The sequence below is a fragment of the Scyliorhinus torazame genome, chromosome 4, assembly GCF_047496885.1.
Source record: "Scyliorhinus torazame isolate Kashiwa2021f chromosome 4, sScyTor2.1, whole genome shotgun sequence".
Lineage (NCBI taxonomy): Eukaryota > Metazoa > Chordata > Chondrichthyes > Carcharhiniformes > Scyliorhinidae > Scyliorhinus > Scyliorhinus torazame.
The window spans coordinates 239,921,427-239,944,120 of record NC_092710.1 but is presented as its reverse complement, the minus strand read 5'-3'; positions in this window follow the sequence as shown (position 1 = coordinate 239,944,120).

Genomic DNA, 22,694 nt, shown 5'->3' with positions numbered 1-22,694 from the left:
CCAGAGTGGCAAATACTTTCACGCCTCCCCAGTATCCAAGTCAACATTCTGGCAGAAACTGTCAGCATTTGTCCTTTGGGGGCAGATGTAACTTGGAAAATATTCCTGACCTCTGCTCCTTCCCCACACTTTGTTTACCTTCGGAATTTGGCACCTCTGAAAAGCTCGCCTTTCAGCTTGTTTTCATAGAGTCCTGGAAAGACACAGCCTCTAGACTGAAGATGTGAGCCCCGTCCGGCCCTCACTGACCCATGGGGTGCTGCCACGCTCCACTTCAAGAAATCTATTGCAGTTGCCTAGGTAAACAGTGGCTTCAATCAAACTGATGTGGCTGATTGATTTCTCTTTCACAAATCTGTCAAGAAAATATGTAACAAATAATAAAATTGAAGTAAGTATCCATCATTCAAAAAAGCTATGCCACCTCAAGATCTATTTAACAGACTATCAGGAAGACAAAACGGCTGAATGCAGACAGCCCAATCATGAAGAAAATTCTCTGAACTCTGCACCTTAACTGAATGGGGGAAAAACTGACAATTTTGGAAATACTTTTTCTTGTTTCAAATGACAACTGCTTTTCTGTTGGAATACTTTAAGCACATCTCTCTCCATTATATGGTGCAACTGGTGCTGAAATGTCAATGAAACCGATGTGAAAATAATAATTGTTAGGCTCAGCTCAAAAGGAATCTGTGGATTTTAAGGCAGCTGTAGGTGCTTACAAGAAACTTCAAAGCTTTCTAACGCAAAGGTGACCTCTCACCTCTTCAGCACTGTCACCACAGCTCAAATGCCTTTGTGAAGGCTGGAACTTCAACAATCTCCAACAATCTGCTAAGCTCTTCACTTTCCCTCACTCTTCTCTTTCTAAATTCACTCACTGGCAATGATTTGATTGCACTACAGTGAAAACCTTCACCAGCCTCCAACAGGATCCAGTAATGACCCTCTGACTTCTGTCCCCAAATCCTTACACTCGCTCGCTATGTGAAGCACAATGCCCAGAGCTTGAAACTGTAAACTCTACCATTTAACTCTGTTTTTATATTTATTCTGTTTTCTAGGTATTAGACTCATTCGTATGATGCTGACGACATTCTGTTTTTCTTGTTACTCATTACTGTACTTTGGAGTGTAATTATGACAGGCAGCCATTTTACTGAGAATTTCCTGAAGCAGTGGCCCATTTCCTGGTCCACCCACGTCGCCGCTACAACCATCAAAGCGCAACAGCGGCTATACTTTCTCAGGAAACTAAGGAAATTTGGCATGTCCACATTAACTCTTACCAACTTTTCGAGATGCACCATAGAAAGCATCCTATCTGGCTGCATCACAGCCTGATATGGCAACTGCCCGGTCCAAGACCGCAAGAAACTTCAGAGTCGTGAACACAGCCCAGTCCATCACACGAACCTGCCTCACATCCATTGACTCCATCTACACCTCCCGCTGCTGTGGTGATATACATCACTGTAAGTACACAAAGGATTAATGTACATACACTACACCTAGCTAGACACTAGAGGGAACACCAGAGACATGATGCACGGACAGTCAACCAATAGATCAGTAAGATAGGACACGACCAATGGGCAGTCACGATACACACAGAGGTGAAACTACCACAGGAGGGCAATACACTAACCCATATAAAAGGACACATCACACATGCTCAGTCTCTTTCCAGTGGAGACACTCAGTGAGTACAGACACAGGGTTGATTGAACATCACACCCACCACGTGGATTGTAGCAGACTGGTTTGTCAGTCTGAGTAGCTATAGCAGGATTAACAGTAGCGTTGAATCCAAGTAGAAGAATCGTTAACAGTAATAAATGTGTTAAAGCTATCTCCAAGTCTGAACCTTCTTTTGTCAGAGTTCACATCAAGGAAACAGCTTATGCTACATCAAGAGCATAACAAAACGGCTGCCTGGGGAAAGCGGGCAGCATAATCAAGGACCCCTCCCACTCATCTCACTTACTCTTCCAACTGCTTCCATTGGGCAGGGGATACAAAAGTCTGAGAAAACGCACAAACAGACTCAAAAACAGCTTCTTCCCCACTGTTACCAGACTCCTAAACAACCCTCTTATGGACTGACCTGATTAACACTACACCCCTGTATGCTTCACCGATGCCGGTGTTATGTAGTTACATTGTGTACCTTGTGTTGACCTATTATGCATTTTCTTTTCTTTTCTTTTAATGTACTTAATGATCTGTTGAGCTGCTCGCAGAAAAATACTTTTCACTGTACCTCGGGACACGTGACAATAAACAAAATCCAAATCCAGTGTCCTTTGATGCCTGACTTAATAAATAAGATTGCCTGATTTCTGTTGGATTTTATTTTATCATGGCAATAAGCGTGCCTCTGAGTCAGAAACTTATGAATTTATGATAATTTGGGTCTCAATCCAGTGGTTTGAGCACATAGTTCAGGCTTCACCGTTGAGATATGGTCTTTCAGATAAGAGGTTGAACTGAGGCCTCACCTGCTCTCTCAGCCAGACAGAAACAATTCCGCGGTACTTTTTCAAAGATCAGCAGGAGTAGTTTCTCCTGATCCACATACATTAACAAGTACCACTAAAATAGATTGTCTCTAGTCCCCTTCACGCTGCAGTTTGTGGGATCTTGCTGTACATTAATTGGCTGCCGTGTTTCCCAAATTACGATGTTGATGACACTTTTGAATTATTTCACTGATTATAAAGTGCTTTTCAAAATCTTGAGGTTATGAAAAGTGCGATATGAATGCAAGTCTTTATCTTCATAAACAAATAAATGAGGATTCATTTCTGAACCATACACCAGATGCTTACGAGAAGCATCAGCAACTGCTGGTCAGTGTGCTTCGTAATTCAGCAGATCGCAGCATACATTCGGTCATATCTCTATAATTTGCAAGCTTGAATCAATCATGAATTACAACCCTGTGCGCAGTGCTTTCTAACAAAAATAATAGGGCAGACTATAATTATATGTATTTATGTAAAAGAACAACTTGCCTTATTTGGGCTTTTGATGACCACCAGACGTCTCAAAGCACTTTACAGCCAAACAAAGTTTGTGGGATTCTCCGTCGGCGGGATCCTCCGCTTCGCCGGCAGTTGATTCACGCGCACGGGTTTCCTGACAGCATTGGGGTGGCCAATGGGAAACCTCATTGGCCGGCTGCGGTAATGGAGAATCCCGTTGTCGACGGGGAGCGCCGCACCAGAAAACGGGGGTTGGCGGGACGGAGAATCCAGCCCAGCATGTTTTGAAGAGAAGTCCCTGTTGTAATTTAGGAAATGCAGCATCTAATTTGTGTCCAGCCAACTCCCTCAAACAGCTGTATGATCATGCAACAGGTAACCTGTCTTTTTGTGATGTTGATTAAAGGATAAACATTGGCCAGGACACCAAGGCTTACTCCTCTGCTCTTCTTCAAAGTACATTCACACCAAGATGGTTTAACAGCTCATTCAAAAGTCAGCACCTCCCACAGTGCAACCATCTCAGTGCTGCATAGCAGTATCAGCCTTGATAGCTGTGCTCAAGCTCCCCACACCATGACCAATGCAACCCCCCTCCCCCACCACCGGAGGATGGAAGGGGGAATATGAAATTGCATGGGTGGAATTCCATGCAGATTTCCACCTGCTCCAACCTACAAGGGAGGGAAGGGCCTCAGATGGGAAGCCTGCCCTTGCCCCAAGAGCCTTTTCCCTCCCAGCCACAATTTTTAGGAGAGCAGGCGAATGAGGGTGGTGGTGGGAGGGAAGGCCAGAAAAAAACAAAGTGTATTCTCAGGTAGGACATTGAGTGGGGGCCAGGTACCTCCAGCAGAGGCCCCTTCGTTTAAGGCCCGGTGACCTCCAGACCTCCCTCGCCCCTCCCTCATCCCCGCTACGGACCTGAGACCCCAATCGACCCCCTCAAAATGCACCAGGCGCTTCCTATCCTCTCCTCCCAGGGACTTCTGCCACATACCTGTCCTCCAGGTCCTGGGGTTTAGTTACAGGCAGCTCCCTGCAGTACCTCTTCCAACCACTGCAGCACTGTGCATGGAGAGACTGGACAGCTGCCAACCAATCTAATTGGTGGACAGCTCTCCAAGGTGATATTTCCTCCCAAATGAGAGTAAAAATCCTGCCTTATACAATCCTATGCTATAGCATTGGGACTGCTGGAGTTAGTGGGGATGTGTTCGACCGAGCTCCCACTATCTTACAAATCAGGCCCATGATTCAGAGACAAGTGTATTACCGACTTAGCCACTTTGTATTCTCCAGCGAAGGATGATGTGTGGTTTAAAATGAAGTTTGTTAGATCATTATTTTTTTGGGACTGTCTCTTTAATTTAGAGCAAAATTGAGGAATGAAGAGGATAATGTGACCTGTTCTGAATTCTGAGCAACAAAAAACAACCAGATGGCTTGGTTGTTAATGATTAAAGGGGAGGGGAGCACATTTTTAGTGGGAAGACTGTGCAAGATATTAACACCTGTAAACAATGACCAGAGCAGCTGTGCCAACTATGGATAGATTAGTATCCTGAATTTTTCCAAAGCCAAATGGGCCCTATGCCTTAGCAAAAATGACGTTGAAATCCCGATTCTTGAAGTCCCACTCCCTATCCTGGCACTCACCTCTTTCACCAGAGGGGTGTGTGGTTGGCGGGTGCAGGAGGGACACAATGAGGTAGATGATGGGGGGAGGGGGGAAAGAACAAGGGCAGTTTGCTGGTTGCACATCTGTGTTTCACAAAGACACCTGCTGCTACAAATCCAATTTTTGCTACTAAGATAAAATGTGGTTCATGGCTTTAGACTTTTGAGGGAAAGCTTTAAAACTTACCAAGTAATTTGGAGAGGGATGGTACCCTTTTGGAGAGGTCCAGGAAGCCTTTTGGAAAGGTAAGATGTCTTTTCGGATTTAGGAGTAGTGTGTGAATGTGAATAAAAAATGGATAAGATCCGTGGAATTATCAAGCTGTCAAGTCATTTAAAAACCAAGCCTTTTAAATTATTTTAAACAGCCCACCATCTGTGGCTCTGTTTCCAATTGCATAAGCTGTTTAGCACAGGGCTAAATCGCTGGCTTTGAAAGCAGACCAAGGCAGGCCAGCAGCACGGTTCAATTCCCGTAACAGCCTCCCCGAACAGGCGCCGGAATGTGGCGACTAGGGGCTTTTCACAGTAACTTCATTTGAAGCCTACTTGTGACAATAAGCGATTTTCATTTCATTTCATTTCATAAACTGTTTCTTGAAATAAGTTTGAGGGTCATCATTATAGGATTAACTTCTATAACCTATCATTATGAACCTTATGTTCTTATGTTCTTATTATCACAGTGGGGACTGTAGGTTTGATTGACAGTTCCAAATATGTATAAAGGGATTAGCTACTTTTGATGTATGGCTATGAATACAAATGTTTGTTTAATGCAGGATTAAGTACTGAATGAATTGAAATGTATTTGATCGGTTTTTATAAATGTTGTTTCTTAAAGATAGCGAAGTCTGCAATAGATACTTAGAACTTTATTTTATCACTTCCGGTTGCGGCCATGCCTGGATAGGTCGCAAGTTCGGCAGCTCCCGCCAGCAACGGACTTTTGGGCTCTCTAGAGGGGCCCCAACGGCACTTGTTCGACGGCTTCCAGTGTTGGAAGGTGACAGCAAGATCCCCCCGACAGTATATGGATTGGACCAGGAGTGGAGCGGTGAAAAAAGAGATCTTGGAGCAGCGAAAAGTGAGAGGGAGAAAAAGCAAGATGGCGACGGGTGGAGACCAAGCAGCATGGGCGCAGTGGTCGCAGGAGCAGCAGGGGTTTCTTAAACACTGCTTTGAGGAGCTGAAAACCGAAATGCTGGCGCCAATGAAGGCGGCGATTGAGAAGCTAATGGAGACTCAGAAGGCCCAACGGGCGGCGATCCGAGAGGTGCGGCAAAAAGCCTCGGAGAACGAGGACGAAATCTTGGGCCTGGCGGTGAAGGTGGAGGCACACGAGGCGCTGCACAAGAGGTGGGCGGAAAGATTTGAGGACCTGGAGAATAGGTCGAGGAGGAAGAATCTTCGGATTTTGGGTCTCCCTGAAGGAGTGGAGGGGCCCGATGCCAGGGCATATGTGAGCACGATGCTCAATTCGCTGATGGGCGCGGGAGCCTTCCCAAGGCCCCTGGAGCTAGATGCGGCGCACCGGGTCCTGGCGAGGAGACTCAAGGCCAACGAGCCGCCAAGGGCTGTAGTAGTGAGGTTCTACCGCTTTATGGACAGAGAGTGTGTCTTGAGATGGGCCAAGAAAGTGCGGAGCAGCAGGTGGGAGAACACGGAGATCCGAATCTACCAGGACTGGAGTGCAAAGGTGGCCAAGAAGAGAGCTGGCTTTAATCGGGCTAAGGCGGTGCTCCATCGAAAGGGGGTGAAGTTCGGTATGCTGCAGCCAGCGCGATTGTGGGTCACATTCCAGGATCGGCACCACTATTTCGAAACGCCTGAGGAGGCTTGGAGCTTTATTCAGACTGAAACGTTGGACTCAAATTGAGGGTTTGTTGTTGTGGGGGGGATGTTTGCTGTATATATGGTTTTAACTACATGTAGGGAATGTTCCCTTGGTTGGGTGCTGGATGGGGATGGGTGAAGGGATTTGATGGGGAGACTGTGGGAGAGTGTGGGCGTCGGTGTTGGAGGGAGGGGAGGCCCGGGGATGGGGAATTGAGGTAAGGCAGCAAAAGGAGCTGCGCCAGAGGGGGCGGGGCCGGCTCAGGAAAACACGGGCTTTTTCCCGCGCTAGGGAAGGACGGAGGTGGGGGTCAGAGGGGGGAGGAGGTACTGGAGAGGAGCGCACACTGACTGCCAGGGAGGTGGGGTAGGGGGGATCCCCACACTGGGGGGGTCGATGGGCAGGCGGGAGAGGCCGGGGTCAGCAGGAGTCAGCTGACTTATGGGAGTGTTATGGGGGGAGCAAAAGAGCTAGATATGGATCTAGCAGGGGGAGGGGATGGGGGGAGAGGGGGTGTATAGGGTTGCTGCTGCATTGGTCAAAGGGGAACTGGAAATAGGAGAGGTGGTCAGGGCGGGGGTCCGCCGTCTGATGGACTGGAGAGTGCAGGGGGCGCGGGCACGTGACTGGCCTAGAAAAGGAGAAGGCTAGTCGGCAGGGGGGGGGCGGTGAGCAAGCCCCCAATCCGGCTGATAACTTGGAATGTGAGGGGCCTGAATGGGCCGGTAAAGAGGGCCCGAGTGTTCGCGCACTTGAAGGGACTGAAGACAGACGTGGTCATGCTTCAGGAGACACATTTGAAGGTGGAAGATCAGGTCAGGCTGAGAAAGGGATGGGTAGGACAGGTATTCCATTCGGGGCTGGATGCGAAGAACAGAGGGATTGCAATACTGGTGGGGAAGCGGGTGTCGTTTGAGGCAAAGAATATTGTAGTGGATAATGGAGGTCGATACGTGACGGTGAGCGGTAGGTTGCAGGGGGTGCGGGTGGTACTGGTAAACGTATACGCCACGAACTGGGATGATGCCGGATTTATGAAGCGCATGCTGGGTCGGATTCCGGACCTGGAGGTAGGAAGCTTGATAATGGGGGGTGATTTCAACACGGTGCTGGATCCAGCATTGGTTCGCTCTAGGTCCAAGACGGGGAAGAGGCCGGCTGTGGCCAAGGTGCTTAGGGGGTTTATGGACCAGATGGGGGGAGTGGATCCATGGAGGTTTTCCAGGCCCCTGGCCAGGGAATTCTCATTCTTTTCCCATGTACATAGAGCCTACTCCCAGATAGATTTTTTTGTATTGAGTAGGGCGCTAATCCCAAAAGTGGAGGGTACGGAGTACTCGGCCATAGCCATCTCGGACCACACCCCGCACTGGGTGGAGCTGGAGTTAGGAGAGGAGAGGGATCAGCGCCCGCTGTGGCATCTTGATGTGGGATTATTGGCAGATGAGGAGGTGTGCGGGCGGGTGCGGGGGTGCATCGAGAGATATTTGGAGGCCAATGACAACGGAGAGGTGTAGGTGATGGTAGTCTGGGAGGCGTTGAAGGCGGTGGTCAGGGGAGAGTTGATCTCCATCAGGGCCCACAGGGAGAAGAGAGAGGGCAGGGAGAGGGAGAGGTTGGTGGGGGAGATCTTAAGGGTGGACAGGAGAAATGCAGAGGCCCCCGAGGAGGGACTACTCAGGGAGCGGCGAAGCCTCCAGACGGAGTTTGACCTGTTGACCACAGGGAAAGCAGAGGCATAGTGGAGGAAAGCACAGGGGGCGACGTACGAGTATGGGGAGAAGGCGAGCCGGATGCTGGCACACCAGCTTCATAAGAGGGAGGCATCGAGGGAGAAAGGTGGAGTTAAGGATAGCGGGGGGAATACGGTGCGGAATGTGGTGAGAGTAAATGAGGTATTCAAGGACTTCTGTGAGGAGCTGTACAGATCTGAGCCCCCAGCGGGGGAAGAGGGGATGCGACGATTTTTGGATCAACTGAGGTTCCCGAGGGTGGAGGAGCAGGAGGTGGCTGGTTTAGGGGCACCAATTGGGTTGGAGGAGCTGGTTAAAGGATTGGGGAACATGCAGGCGGGGAAGGCCCCGGGGCCAGATGGGTTCCCGGTCGAGTTTTACAGGAAATATGTGGACCTGCTAGCGAGGACTTTCAATGAGACAAGGGAGGGGGGGACCCAGCCCCCGACAATGTCCGGGGCGCTGATTTCTCTGATCCTGAAGCGGGACAAGGGCCCACTGCAATGTGGGTCGTATAGGCCGATCTCGCTCCTCAATGTGGTTGCTAATTTGCTGGCAAAAGTGCTGGCTACGAGAATTGAGGACTGTGTCCTGGGGGTGATCCATGAGGACCAGACGGGATTTGTAAAGAGCAGGCAGTTAAACACTAATGTGCGGAGGCTCCTCAATGTGATTATGATGCCATCAGTGGAGGGAGAAGCGGAGGTAGTGGCAGCTATGGACACGGAGAAGGCCTTCGACTGGGTGGAGTGGGAGTATCTTTGGGAAGTGTTGCGGAGGTTTGGGTTCGGGGAGAGGTTCATCAGCTGGGTCAGGCTCCTATATAGAGCCCCGGTGGCGAGTGTGGCTACGAATCGGCGGAGGTCGGAGTACTTTCGGCTGTACCGAGGGACGAGGCAGGGGTGCCCCCTGTCCCCCTTGTTGTTTGCATTGGCAATTGAGCCTTTGGCCATGGCACTAAGGGAGTCCAGGAAATGGAGGGGATTGGTCCGAGGGGGAGAGGAACATCGGGTGTCGCTGTATGCGGACGACCTGTTGCTGTACGTGGCAGATCCAGTGGAGGGGATGGCGGAATTCATGCGGCTCCTAAGGGAGTTTGGGGACTTCTCGGGCTATAAGCTCAGCGTAGGGAAAAGTGAGCTCTTTGTGGTGCATCCAGGGGACCAGGGAAGGGGGATAGACGACCTACCATTGAAGAGGGCGGAAAGGAACTTTCGGTACTTGGGGGTCTGAGCCTGAGGACGCTGGTGACGGCACCGCTGCCACTCTCGCTGACAAGGTACACCACGAGTCCGGTGGTGGCGGCAACGCTGAAGATCTGGAGGCAGTGGAGACGGCATAGGAGCGAGGTGGGAACCTCAGTTTGGTCCCTGATTCGGGAGAACCATCGGTTCATCCCAGGAAGGATGGATGGGGGGTTTCAGAGCTGGCATCGGGCAGGGTTTAGAAGAATGGGGAACCTGTTTATAGATGGGACGTTTGCGAGCCTAGGGGCGCTGGAGGAGAAGTTTGGGTTACCCCCGGGAAATGCGTTCAGGTATATGCAAGTGAGGGCGTTTGTGAGGCGGCTGGTGAGGGAATTCCCGTTGCTCCCGGCACAGGGGATTCAGGACAGGGTGATTTAGGGTGTATGGGTCGGAGAGGGCAAGGTTTCGGCGATCTATCAGGAGATGAAAGAAGAGGAGGAGGCCTCGGTAGAGGAGTTAAAGGGCAAGTGGGAGGAGGAGCTTGGGAGATGAGGGTCTGTGGGCTGATGCCCTGAGTAGGCTTAATTCCTCTTCCTCTTGCGCCAGGCTCAGCCTAATACAATTTAAGGTTACTCACAGAGCGCATATGACAGGGGCGAGGTTGAGTAGGTTCTTTGGGATGGAGGACAGGTGTGGGAGGTGCTTGGGAACCCGGCGAATCACGTCCACATGTTCTGGTCATGCCCGGCACTGGATGGGTTCTGGAGGGGCTTCGCGAGGACAATGTCCAAGGTGGTGAAAGTCCAGGTCAAGCCGAGCTGGGGGTTGGCATTATTTGGGGTGACGGATGAGCCGGGAGTGCAGGAGGCGAAAGAGGCCGGTATCCTGGCCTTTGCGTCCCTAGTAGCCCGGCGGAGGATCTTGCTATTATGGAAGGACGTGAAACCCCCCAGTGTGGAAACCTGGATAAATGACACGGCAGGGTTTATTAAGTTGGAGAGGATAAAGTTTGCCTTGAGAGGGTCTGTGCAGGGGTTCTTCAGGCGGTAGCAACCGTTCCTAGACTATCTCGCGGAGCGTTAGGAGGAGGTCAGCAGCAGCAGCAACCCAAAGGTGCGGGGGGAGGGAGGGGGGTCTCTTTTGAGGGGGGTATTTGGGTGGGTGGGGGGGGGCTTCCCCAAGGGTACCTTTGAATGTCATATGGGGGGGTTGCTATATACAGGGGAAACCCAATATATAAGTTTTGTATTATTTTCGATTGTTGTGTTTGTGTTCTTTTTTCTTTTTGTTTTGGGGGGGGGTTTGTTAAAAATTTTGTTGGAAAAATCTGAATAAACATATTTTTTTAAAAAAAGAACTTTATTTTATTTAGTCTAAGCATACGGTCTGCATTATCCATGGTGGATAGTGGAAGAGTTGGCATGGAGAATATAATGACAAAGCTTGGGTGCATAGTTTGGCTTGAGTCTGCACTAAATAGACATGGGTGCTATGAAGGGCCATGGGAGTGGGTGAGAGCATTGCAGTGGTATGGACGATATATAGGCCATAGGAGGTGAGTAGTTGGGCTTAGGTTGGCATTGAAGAAATAGGTGGACATGAGGGGTGAGTGAGGTGATATGAGTTGCCATGCATAGGGATTGGGAAGTGTTTGGGGACTGAAGGAGTGAAGGCTTGAAGATTGCTTTGGGTTTCATTCATAGTTTCTTTGTTCTAACAGCACTGTGGTTGTACCTACATCACATGGACTGCGCAGTTCAAAACGACAGCTCACCATCACCTACTCAAGGGCAATTAGAGATGGACAATGAATGTTGGCCGAGTCAATGAGGGCCTCAGCTCCTGAATGAATATTTTTTTAAAGATCCATCTCGGCCTCCTCTGGAAGTCCGACGGTTCACAGGTGCCAGTCTTCACCCAATTCAATTTACTCCACATGATATCAAGAAACTGTTGAAAGTACTGGGTACTGTGAAGGCTATGGGACCTAACAACATTCCACCTCAGTACTGAAGATTTGTAATCCCAGAAGAAGAAAGACGGCTGTGTAATGCTGATGATTGACTCATAACCCAGTGGCTTCGGCTAATAAACTTGGGACATGGGTTCAATTCCCACCAGGGAAGCTGGTGGATTTAAGTTGAATTAATTATATAAATATTCAATTTAATAAAAATTAAATAAAAATCTGGAATTGAAAAGCTAGTCTCCGTATTGGTGGCCTTCCATAACCCATCGAGCCGACATGTGACTCCAGACCCACTGCAATGTGGTTGAGGCTTAACCGCTGTCGAGGACAATTAACGATGGGCAACAAATGGCCTTGTCAACAAAGTCAAGTCCCATAAATTAATAAAAATAAAATTGCCATGCCCCTAGTCAAGCTTTTCTAGTACAGCTACAACACTGGCATTTACCTGACGATGTGAAAACTTGTCCAGGTTATGTCCTTCCGCAAAAAAAGGACAAATTTCTTTAATCATCAGCGGAGTGGTGGAAGGTAATGTTGACAGTGCTATATTGCAGCACTTACACAGAAATAACATGCTTGCTTCACTCAGTTTGGGCAACTCTGCTCTTGATCTCATTTCAGCCCTGGTCCAAACATGGGCAAAATAATTGAACTTAATAGGTGAGGTGAGGGTGACTGTCCTTGACACCAAGGCAACATTTAAATGAGTGTGACATCAAGGACCACTAGCAAAACTGAAATTGATGATAATCAGGGGGGAAACTCTCCACTGGTTGGAATCAGATCTGGCACAAAGGAAGGTGTTATGGTTGTTGGAAGCCAATAAATGACACATAAGTGCTTTAGGAGATCATCATGGTAGGGTCCTTGGCCAACCATCTTCAGCTGCTTCATCAATGACCTTCCCTCCATTATAATGTCAGAAATTGGCACCGCTTTATTCTGAAACTGCACTCTGGTCCTAGAATCGCGCATGAGGGGCAACATCCTCTCAGCATTTATCCTGTCAAGCCCCTTAAGAATACTATGGGCGGGATTCTCCGCCCCACCGCCGGGTCGGAGAATCGCCGGGGGCTGGCGTGAATCCCGCCCCCGCCGGTTGCCGAATTCTCCGGCATCGGATATTCGGCGGGGGCGGGAATCGCCCCGCGCCGGTTGGCGGGCCCCCCCCGGCGATTCTCCGGTCCGCGATGGGCCGAGGTCCCGCCGCTGTCAACCACCTTTGAACCACCTTTGGGACGGCGGGACACGGCGGCGCGGGCGGGCTCCGGGGTCCTGGGGGGGGGCGCGGGGCGATCTGGCCCCGGGGGGTGTCCCCACGGTGGCCTGACCCGCGATCGGGGCCCACCGATCTGCGGGCGGGCCTGTGCCATGGGGGCACTCTTTTCCTTCCGCCTTCGCCATGGTCTCCACCATGGCGGAGGCGGAAGAGACCCCCTGCACTGCGCATGCGCGGGGATGCCATGAGCGGCCGCTGATGCTCCCGCGCATGCGCCGCCTGGCAAAGTCAGTTTCGCGCCAGCTGGTGGGGCATCAAAGGCCTTTCCCGCCAGCTGGCGGGGCGGATATCAGTCCGGCACGGGCCTAGCCCCTCAAGGTGAGGGCTCGGCCCCTCAAGATGCGGAGACTTCCGCACCTTTGGGGCGGCGCGATGCCGGACTGATTCGCGCCGTTTTTGGCGCCGGTCGGCGGACATCGTGCCGATATCGGAGAATCTCGCCCTACATGTTTCAATGAGATCACCTCTCATTCTTCTAAATTCCAAAGAGTAGAGTCCCAATCTGTTTCACTGTGGCTCAAAAGACAATCCATGCATACCTGGGAACATCCTAATGAACCTTCTCTGGACCGTCTCATCAGTACCTTGTGCAGGTGCAGCAAGACATCCCTACCCTTACACTTCAACGTCCCATTCCATTAGCTGTCCTGATTACCTGCTGAACCTGTGTGCTAGCTTTCTGTGTTTCGTGCTCAAGTAACCCCAAGTCCCTTTGTGTAGCAGTTTTCTGAAGGTTTTCTCCATTTAAATAATACTGTGTTCTCTTGTTCTCCCTTCCAAAATGAATAACTTCACATTTTCCAAATAATACTTCATTTGTCAACATTTTGCCCTCTTACTTCACCAATCAATATTTCTTTGCAAACTGTATTCCTCTTGCAACTTGCCTTTCCACCCATTTTTGTGCCTTCTGCAAATTTGGCTACAATGCATTCACTTGGGAGGGGCTGATATAGCACAGGGCTAAATCGATGGCTTTGAAAGCAGACTAAGGCAGGCCAGCAGCACGGTTCAATTCCCGTACCAGCCTCCCCAAACAGGCGCTGGAATGTGGCGACTAGGGGCTTTTCACAGTAACTTCATTTGAAGCCTACTCGTGACAATAAGCGATTTTCATTTCATTCATTCATTTCACTTCCTTCCTCTAAGTATAATGTAAACAATTGCAGTCCCAGCACTGATCTCCGTGGAATCCAACAGGTTGCAAGTTGCCGACCTAAAAATGAACGCCTCATTGCCATTTCCTGAGATTAAGCCGCAATTTCCAAAGTGGGAGAATCTAGCACCTCCAACCTAGCATATACAGAAGTTAACAGTCCTACTCCAATCCCTCCTTGCTGTCAGCCTCAACTACTTACAGAAATTTTAGGGGAAGGCCTTTATCTTGATGTTTTTGCGATATAGTCGAATTAGTGATTGTGAATTGTCATTTCACTTAAAATCATAGACCATTTTGATAATCAAATCTACACTGGCTCTTTCAATCTCAACAAAACAAAGGAGATTGTCATCGACTTCAGGAAGCATAGACGAGAACATGCTCCTGCCTACATCAATGGGAATGAAGTAGAAAGGGTCGAGAGCTTCAAGTTTTTAGGTGTCCAGTCCAGATCACCAACAACCTGTTCTCGTCCCCCCTCCATGCCAACACTCTAATTTCTCAGAAGACTAAGGAAATTTGGCATGTCGGCTACGACTCTCACCAACTTTTACAGATGCACCATAGAAAGCATTCTTTCTGGTTGTATCACAGCTTGGTATGGAGCCTGCTCTGCCCAAGACCGCAGGAAACTACAAAAGGTCGTGAATGTAGCCCAGTCCATCACGCAAACCAACCTCCCATCCATTGACTCTGTCTGTAATTCCCGCTGTCTCCAAAAGGCAGCCAGCATAATTAAGGACCCCACGCATCCCGGACATGCTCTCTTCCACCTTCTTTTGTCTCTCTAAACCCATCATGAATTTAAATAACTCTAACAAATGTCTTAATTTCCTTCTCTGCTTTAAGGAGATCAATCCTAACTTCTCCAGTCTATCCATGATTGGATTTTACCAGCCATATAGTAACAGGCTAAGAGGCAGAATATGGTGGTGGTGGTGGAAACTCAGTGGCATGGTTGCTCGCCGGTGGCCAATTGAGCTACTTAAGTATCTAATTAAAGGCCTATTTCCTGTTCCGCCAGAATTTAATTGCTTGGGGTCCTGTTGCATGGGAAAACTGCCAGGTGAACCATTGCGGCTTCCGTGTGGGTTCCTAGCAGGGGGGAGTGAATTTGTTAAACGCTGCCCCATGGCCTATGGATGGGCACTTGATGGCAATGTCTGCCCCCCGCGGCCAAGGAACTGTCCCTTGAATATGACATCTTCCCCGATTGCCAGAGACTGCCGACATGGCACCAGGTTACTGCAGGGAACTTACCATATCTCAGACGGCAGTGCCTCTTTCACTGAGTCACAGCATCCAGCCTCTTGGTTTCCCAATCAATCAGGGAGGGAGGACAGGATTTCACTCTGGTTTTACCAAAGACTTCAGTATGGATTGGAATGAATAAATTGTAAATGGGCTGAGGATGTAACTACTGCCAGAATGGAGAAGAGATGTTGGCGGCTTCTCCTTGGCTCTCTCCCTCTTACCTGGTAGTCCTGCTGAGGGATCTGAGGGGCTGTAGTGAGGTGATCTTTCCCAAGGACAGGAGAAAGCAGACACCCTCTCCACCAAGCTGGTGTGGTTGTAAATGGCCAGGAAGTCAGTGGCAGAAAGGTGGTCCCTTCAACCTGGAGGCAGTGTACCAAGAGATTCAAGGACCTCAGGAAGGTGGGTGCCAAACTCTGCACTCTGACATATCCTGCAAAACACTTCTCAGAACAACACACCTTGCAACTCTACTCCCTCCTTTCTCTGCAGGCACCTCCTCAAGTCTGAACAGCCAACACTGTCATTTTGATGCCCTTTCACAACCATGCTAGCAAACTGCCAAAAATGCTTTCCTCCCCTCCTTTCCACAGGAGGAGATGGTGATGGAATGATAATGTCACTGGACTAAGTAACCTAGAGGCTCAGGCTAACGTACTGGGGACATTGGTTCAAATCCCACCTTGGAAGCCAATGGAATTTAAATTTGATTAATAAATTTGGGCAGCACGGTAGCATTGTGGATAGCACAATTGCTTCACAGCTCCAGGGTCCCAGGTTCGATTCCGGCTTGGGTCACTGTCTGTGCGGAGTCTGCACATCCTCCCCGTGTGTGCGTGGGTTTCCTCCGGGTGCTCCGGTTTCCTCCCACAGTCCAAAGATGTGCAGGTTAGGTGGATTGGCCATGCTAAATTGCCCTTAGTGTTGGGTAGGGTTACTGGGTTACGGGGATAGGGTGGAGGTGTTGACCTTGGGTGGGGTGCTCTTTCCAAGGGCCGGTGCAGACTCGATGGGCCAAATGGCCTCCTTCTGCACTGTAAATTCTATGAAAATGTTGAATTAAAAAGCCAGTCACAGTAATGAAAGTGTTATTAGTTATTGGAGAAATCTATCTTGTTCACTGATGCCCTTGAGGGAGGAAAATCTGCCATCCTTACCAGGTCTGGCCTTTATGTGACTCCAGACTGTTAGGAATGTGGGAAATTAATCAGATTAACAAAATAAAATAACAGACAAGTAACAAATCTAGCAGGCACCTAGAGGAATAATGAAATGTGATTTCCCAGTAACAAGATTGGCAGGAGTCTCGAGACATTGAGTTGCAAAAGAACACATCAAAACCTTTGTTTACCAGAGATCAATGGGGCTATACAAATGGTAACTTCTACAGGCAAGGAATTTGAGAGATGTAGTTAGCAGAATCCACAGGGTGGGCTATCAAAGGGACTGAACAAAACAACTGCTGGTATATTCATTGGGAAGGAGGCTAGTTCGCCATCTAACAGCCAACAGGTGAGTTCCGTCTGAGATCCGAGCCATGGATAACACTGTTGCTTCACAGCTCCAGGGTCTCTGGTTCGATTCCTGGCTTGGGTCACTGTCTGTGTGGAGTCTGCACGTTCTCCCTGTGTCTGCATGGGTTTCCTCCGGGTGCTCCGGTTTCCTTCCACAAGTCCCGAAAGACATACTCTTAGGTAATTTGAACATTCTGAATTCTTCCTCTGTGTACCCGAACAGGCGCCGGAATGTGGCAACTAGGGCCTTTTCACGGTAACTTCATTGCAGTGTTAATGTAAGCCTACTTGTGACAATAAAAGATTATTCCCTTCGTGGGTGGGGACCTGATCATCTTCCTACCTCTGCCTTGATTAAATCCATGGTAGGCGACATTGTGGATGGCCTTCCTGACCAGCTACCAATTGAAGCCCTCAAATAGAAAACAAAAAGGCGCCAGTTCCATCTAACATTTAGTTCCACGGCAGGTTGCAGATATTCTCCTCTAAAAGACAGATTTGTGCCTTTGCTGAACCAGGAAGAGATGATTTCCAAGACTTGGTCACCTAAGCGGTATTGTGGGGTAAATATTCACTCGATTTGGCCTAAATTTGGATGTTGCTTGGGAAAAGGGGTGTCTCAGTGAATTCAGGTTTATGGATATATTTTGGGACAAGAGGTAACTTCAGATAAAACGGTGTGTTTAGTCATTAATGTGTGATAGTGTATCACACGACTTTTGTCATGTGTTTTTTTTTACTTTAATAAATATTCTTTTTGAATTGTTTGCACAGCGACTGGACTGGTTCTTCACTCGTTTGTACATAGCTCTTCACATTATTCCAAAACAATATACACCACTAAGAACCAGTGTTTCAAGTTATCCTTTGGGGTTTTGAGACCCACTCATGGGTAACATCAGCGGGGTTCTTAACAATACTCTTTGGGTGGCACGGTAGCACAGTGATTAGCACAGTTGCTTCACAGCTCCAAGATCTCAGGTTCGATTCCCAGCTTGGAGTCTGCATGTTCTCCCCTTGCCTGCGTGGGTTTCCTCCGGGTGCTCCGGTTTCCTCCCGTGGTCCATCGGTTAGGTGGATTGGCCATGCTAAATTCCCCTTAGTACCAAAAAAGGTTGGGTGGGTTTGCTGGATTACGGGGATAGGGTGGAGGTGTGGTCTTGTGTGAGGTGCTCTTTCCAAGGGCTGGTGCAGACCCGATGGGCCGAATGGCCTCCTTCTGCACTGTGGATTCTATGAACACAGTAACGTGGTTGATTCTTAACTGCCTCGGAAATGATCAGCAAGCCAGCAATTCGGGATGGGTAACAAATGCTGGCCTTGCCAGTAATGTCCACATCTTATGAAAGATAAAGAAAAAGAACCCATCTCTTTTTGCAGGAGAAAAGATTCAGAACACCAAGGAGAGAAAGAGGTTGGAGGATGTGGGGGAGGGAAATGTTGCTCTCCAATTAATACCATCTTGACAGCTCTTGTGTGCCTTACCTGCAAGAAGATCTTGCTCTAGGAAGCTGTAGACATCAGCAATGACCTGACAAGAATGCCCAATCCTTGTGAAGCACTGTACCCATAGATATTCGGAGAACGGTGCCTCTTGCCTCCTAAAAGCTGGTTTTCTGAATCCATACCCTGTGTGCTACGGAGTGGTATGTGGTTGAGGAGAAGGCAGCTGTTGTTGTTACTTCCACTGCTGCTGTTTTGTAGGTGTTGCTACTCGTCTTGTTCTTTATCAGAGGTTCAAAGTGGAGCTGCTAAATTGCTGCTATGTTGCCTGTCTGGCTCACTTGGCTAGACAGCTGGTTTGTGATGCAGGGCAAGGCCAGCAAAGTGGGTTCAATTATTGTATTGGCTTAGGTTATTCCTGAAGGCCCCACCTTTTCAACCTTGCCCTTCGTCTGGAGTGTGGTGATCCTGAGGTTAAATCACCACCAACAAGTTTTCCCTCTCAAACGGGAAAGCAGCCTATGGTCATCTGGGACGATGGTGACTTTACCTTACTATGTTGTAGTGAAGACTGACAGCAGGGAATAAGTGCAGATCAAGGTTGTTCTGGATCACATACAGGTCACCAACACTTGAAATAGTGCAGCACTATTTTATTAAAAGGTTAACTATTTAAACATACTTGAACTGTGGGTAAAGACGATACCAGCTTTAATTAAAGACCTTTGCCTTGTCCTAACCAGTTGGTGCACTCAGCACATGGTGAATGTCTGTGTTGCAGGCTGTGAGCGCTGTGCTCCTAGCTAGCTGCTACTCGAATGAGCGGGAACTCTGATGTCCCCTGTCTTTATAGTACATGTGCTCTCACTGGTGATTGGCTGCAGTGTTGTGTATGTTGATTGGTCCCACTGTGTGTCCATCAGTGTGTGCCTGCACCATGATATACTGGTGTATATTATGACATCCCCCCTTTTATATAAAAAAATGTGCCTGCGTGGCAATAAATAGTGTGTGGTAAATGTTCCTGACTACATGTGTGCGAAATATTTACAGGAATATGTACATAAAACTAAGCTATTTACATGGGAAGGTGACTGGTGCAGAAAAAAACAGTGTGTGTCACACAAATAATGAGATGAACACTATATACAAACCACTTGAACAATTAAACGGAAGAACAGAACAGACCAGAGAGTCCATTAGTGCAAAGTTCACAAATTAAGTCTCTGAGGTGGGTGACGAATTCTGGTTGGCCGCCTCAAGGGTGGGTCGGAGCCGCCGGCTGAGGAACGGGCTGGACTGCGTCAGAGTGAGGCGGATGCAGAGTAACCGGAATCTCTGCATAGTCCAGGTCAGGGACAACAGGAGGGCGTGGCACTGGCAGAGGATCACATAGTGAGCGCGGAACGAGACGAAGGGCACGCCGATTACGGCGCAGAATGGAACCATCCGGTAGACGAACCACGAACGAGCAGGGAAGAACCACAGCAGTTGCAGACCAGCCACCATCCGGAAGATGGATGCGGACGTTGTCATCTGGAGCCAGAGCAGGGAGATCAGCTGCACGGGGGTCATGAGCCGCCTTGTGCTGTGCACGAGACAGTTGCATTCGATTAAGGACCGGAATGTTGTCGAGTTCTGGGACGTGAATAGACGGCACCATCGTCCTCAGGGTGCGACCCATGAGCAGCTGGGCTGGCGACAGGCCAGTGGACAGTGGGGCCGAGCGATAGGCCAACAGGGCGAGGTAGAAGTCAGATCCCGCATCGGCAGCCTTGCAGAGGAGCCGTTTGACTATGTGGACGCCCTTCTCCGCTTTGCCATTGGATTGGGGGTACAGGGGCTTGGCACGAACCATCTCGCATGTGATCGCTTCGCGCTTGGGGATTGGGTAATGCTCCCTCATTATGTTGTGATTCAGATCCTTTGGATCAATGCAGATTCTGAGCTCGCCGGAAGGCTACTTTACGCACACCATGGAACTGACCCAGTCGGTTGGTTCCGTAACTCTGGAGATCACTCCTTGGTCTTGGAGATCCTGCAGCTGCTGCTTGAGGCGGTCCTTGAGGGGTGCTGGGACTCTGCATGCACCACAGGCATGGCGTTCTGTTTGAGTAGGATCTTGTAAGTAGATGGGAGTGTGCCCATGCCTTCGAAGACGTTGCGGTGCTGGTCGATGATGGCGTTGAGTTGCGCCCTGAAGTCAGCATCCTGGAAGGCAGACGTGTCATCAGGAGAGAGAGTGAACTCTTTGAACGAGGTTTAGCAAATTTCACGCCTGTGCGCCAAGCAGGGAGTCCTTCGAGGAGCCCACGATCTCAAAAGGAAGGATGGCTTTTCGTGACTTGTGCGTCACTTCGAGTTGGCATGAGCCGGTAGCAGGAATGATGTTGCCATTGTAGTCCAATAGCTGGCAGGCCGATGGGAGAATGGTTGGTTTGACACAAAGGCTTTGGAAAGCAGACCACGCCGTGAGTGTCCAGGCGGAATCGTATTTGGGACCGATTGACCGTCAGGGTGGCACACCACTCATCATCTGGATCGTGCTGTATACCGACAGCGGCTGGTGTCTTTGCTTCGGGGACAGCCTGTTTTTTGTTATGACACCGACTCGAAAAGGCGCCTTCGGGTCCCCAGTGTCACTGCTGTGTGGGAGGTCGGAATCGGACTCGGTGACCGTGGGTTGAATTGCCCGAACATTCCTGCGAGGCTGGCTGAAGCGATATGAATTGGAAGGCTGAGCTGCTCGACAGCAGGCAGCAGAGTGGCCAAGTCTTCCACATCGTAGGCATTGTCGAGATTTTGTGGGACATTGCCGCTTTAAATGGGCGGAGCCACAGTTGCCACACGTCGTGATGTCAGCAGGTTCGCTGCGCCACCGTGCATGCGTGGTGCGGTCCTGCGTGGTGCGCGCCTGCGCATTACGTTATGTCGCCGTCCGTTCATTTGGTGCGTACAAGCGCGGGAGTCTACGAAAAGCGTGCAAAATGGCCGCCCTCATCCAGGCTGAGGCCCTGGAGATGTTCAATCACTTGGACCCGTTACGCCTCGTGGGGACCTTGCCGCGCCGTTTCAGTCGCTTGTATATTGGAGTACCGACTGGTGGCATTTTCATGTCGGACACAGGTCTCGATGGCGGTCGCTAAGGTGAGTTGCTTTACTTTGAGGAGCTGCTGACGTAGGGGGTTCGACTGAACACCGAAAACGATCTGGTCGCGTATCATGGAGTCGGAGGTGGGCCCGTAGCTGCAAGATTGCGCAAGGATGCGGAGGTGCGTTAAAAAGGATTGGAAAGGTTCGTCCTTAGCCTGCAAACGCTGCTGGAACACGTAGCGTTCAAAACTTTCATTCACCTCTATGCTGCAGTGAGTGTCAAGTTTGAGGAGAACTGTCTTGAACTTCGTCTTGTCTTCGTCATCTGCAAAGGTGGGAGAGTTGAAAATATGGATGGCATGGTCCCCGGCCGTGGAGAGAAGAAGAGCAATCTTTCTGGTGTCCGAGGTGCCCTCCTTGTCTGTTGCTTCGAGATAGAGCTAGAAGCGCTGTTTGAAAATCTTCCTGTTGGCCCCGTGGTTGCCGGCGATGCGGAGCGGCGGCGGCGGGCTGATGCTGTCCATGTTGCAGAATGACGGAATGCTGGCGGAAGGCAGATCACTTGCAGGTAGGTCTAAGAAGTGCTAGTATGCAACCACTCCTGGTATCATGATGTGTTGGGTGTTCTGGATCACATACAGGTCACTAACACTTGAAGTAGTGCAACACTATTTTATTAAAAGGTTAACTATTTAAACATACTTGAACTGTGGGTAAATACAATGCTAGCTTTTACTAAAGACCTTTGCCTTGTCCTAACCAGTTGATGCACTCAGCACATGGTGATTGTCTGTGTTGCAGGCTGTGAGCTCTGTGCTCCTAGCTAGCTGCTTCTCGAATGAGCGGGAACTCTGATGTCCCCTGTCTTTTTAATGCGTGTGCTCTCACTGGTGATTGGCTGCGGTTTTGTGTATGTTGATTGGTCCCACTGTGTGTCCATCAGTGTGTGTCTGCACCATGATATACTGGTGTATATTATGACAAAGGTGAATGAAGTGCAAGACAGGCAAACTGCCTTTCAACAAGTTGGATATCTCCTGTCAAGCAGTGTAAGCACACTGTCAGAAGACATGCTGTGAGGGCCAGGCTAGGCATAGCCAAAGCTCTTCGGTTTCGATGTTTGAACTTTTCCCAGCCTGTCAGTTACACTAGAAAAGCACTCTCCACTGTGCTCTCAACTGGTTGACCCTGGCAAGTTGCAGACAGCTTGGAAATATGTGCACTGGCTGTTATTAAAAGAGGTTCGTTAAAACTGCAGTTAATGACCTATTTGCACAATGCAGATACTTACCCGACAGCTCAATGGGGAGGGGGTTCCCTGCCCACCTACCAACCTGCCATGGACAAATCTGGACGTGGGTGTGATAATGTTGGGAGTTCAATTCACAACACCAGTTGGGGATTGAACGCTCCAGACTGCATCCAAACCTATCTGCCCCCAGCAGTTAAGGTTTTGCCCAATATTCCAGCTGGGGCAGAGCTAATGTTTTATATAGTTCTATCATAACATACTGACTCACAATTTTTCTTTCTATTAAAGTCATCAAGTTATAAAA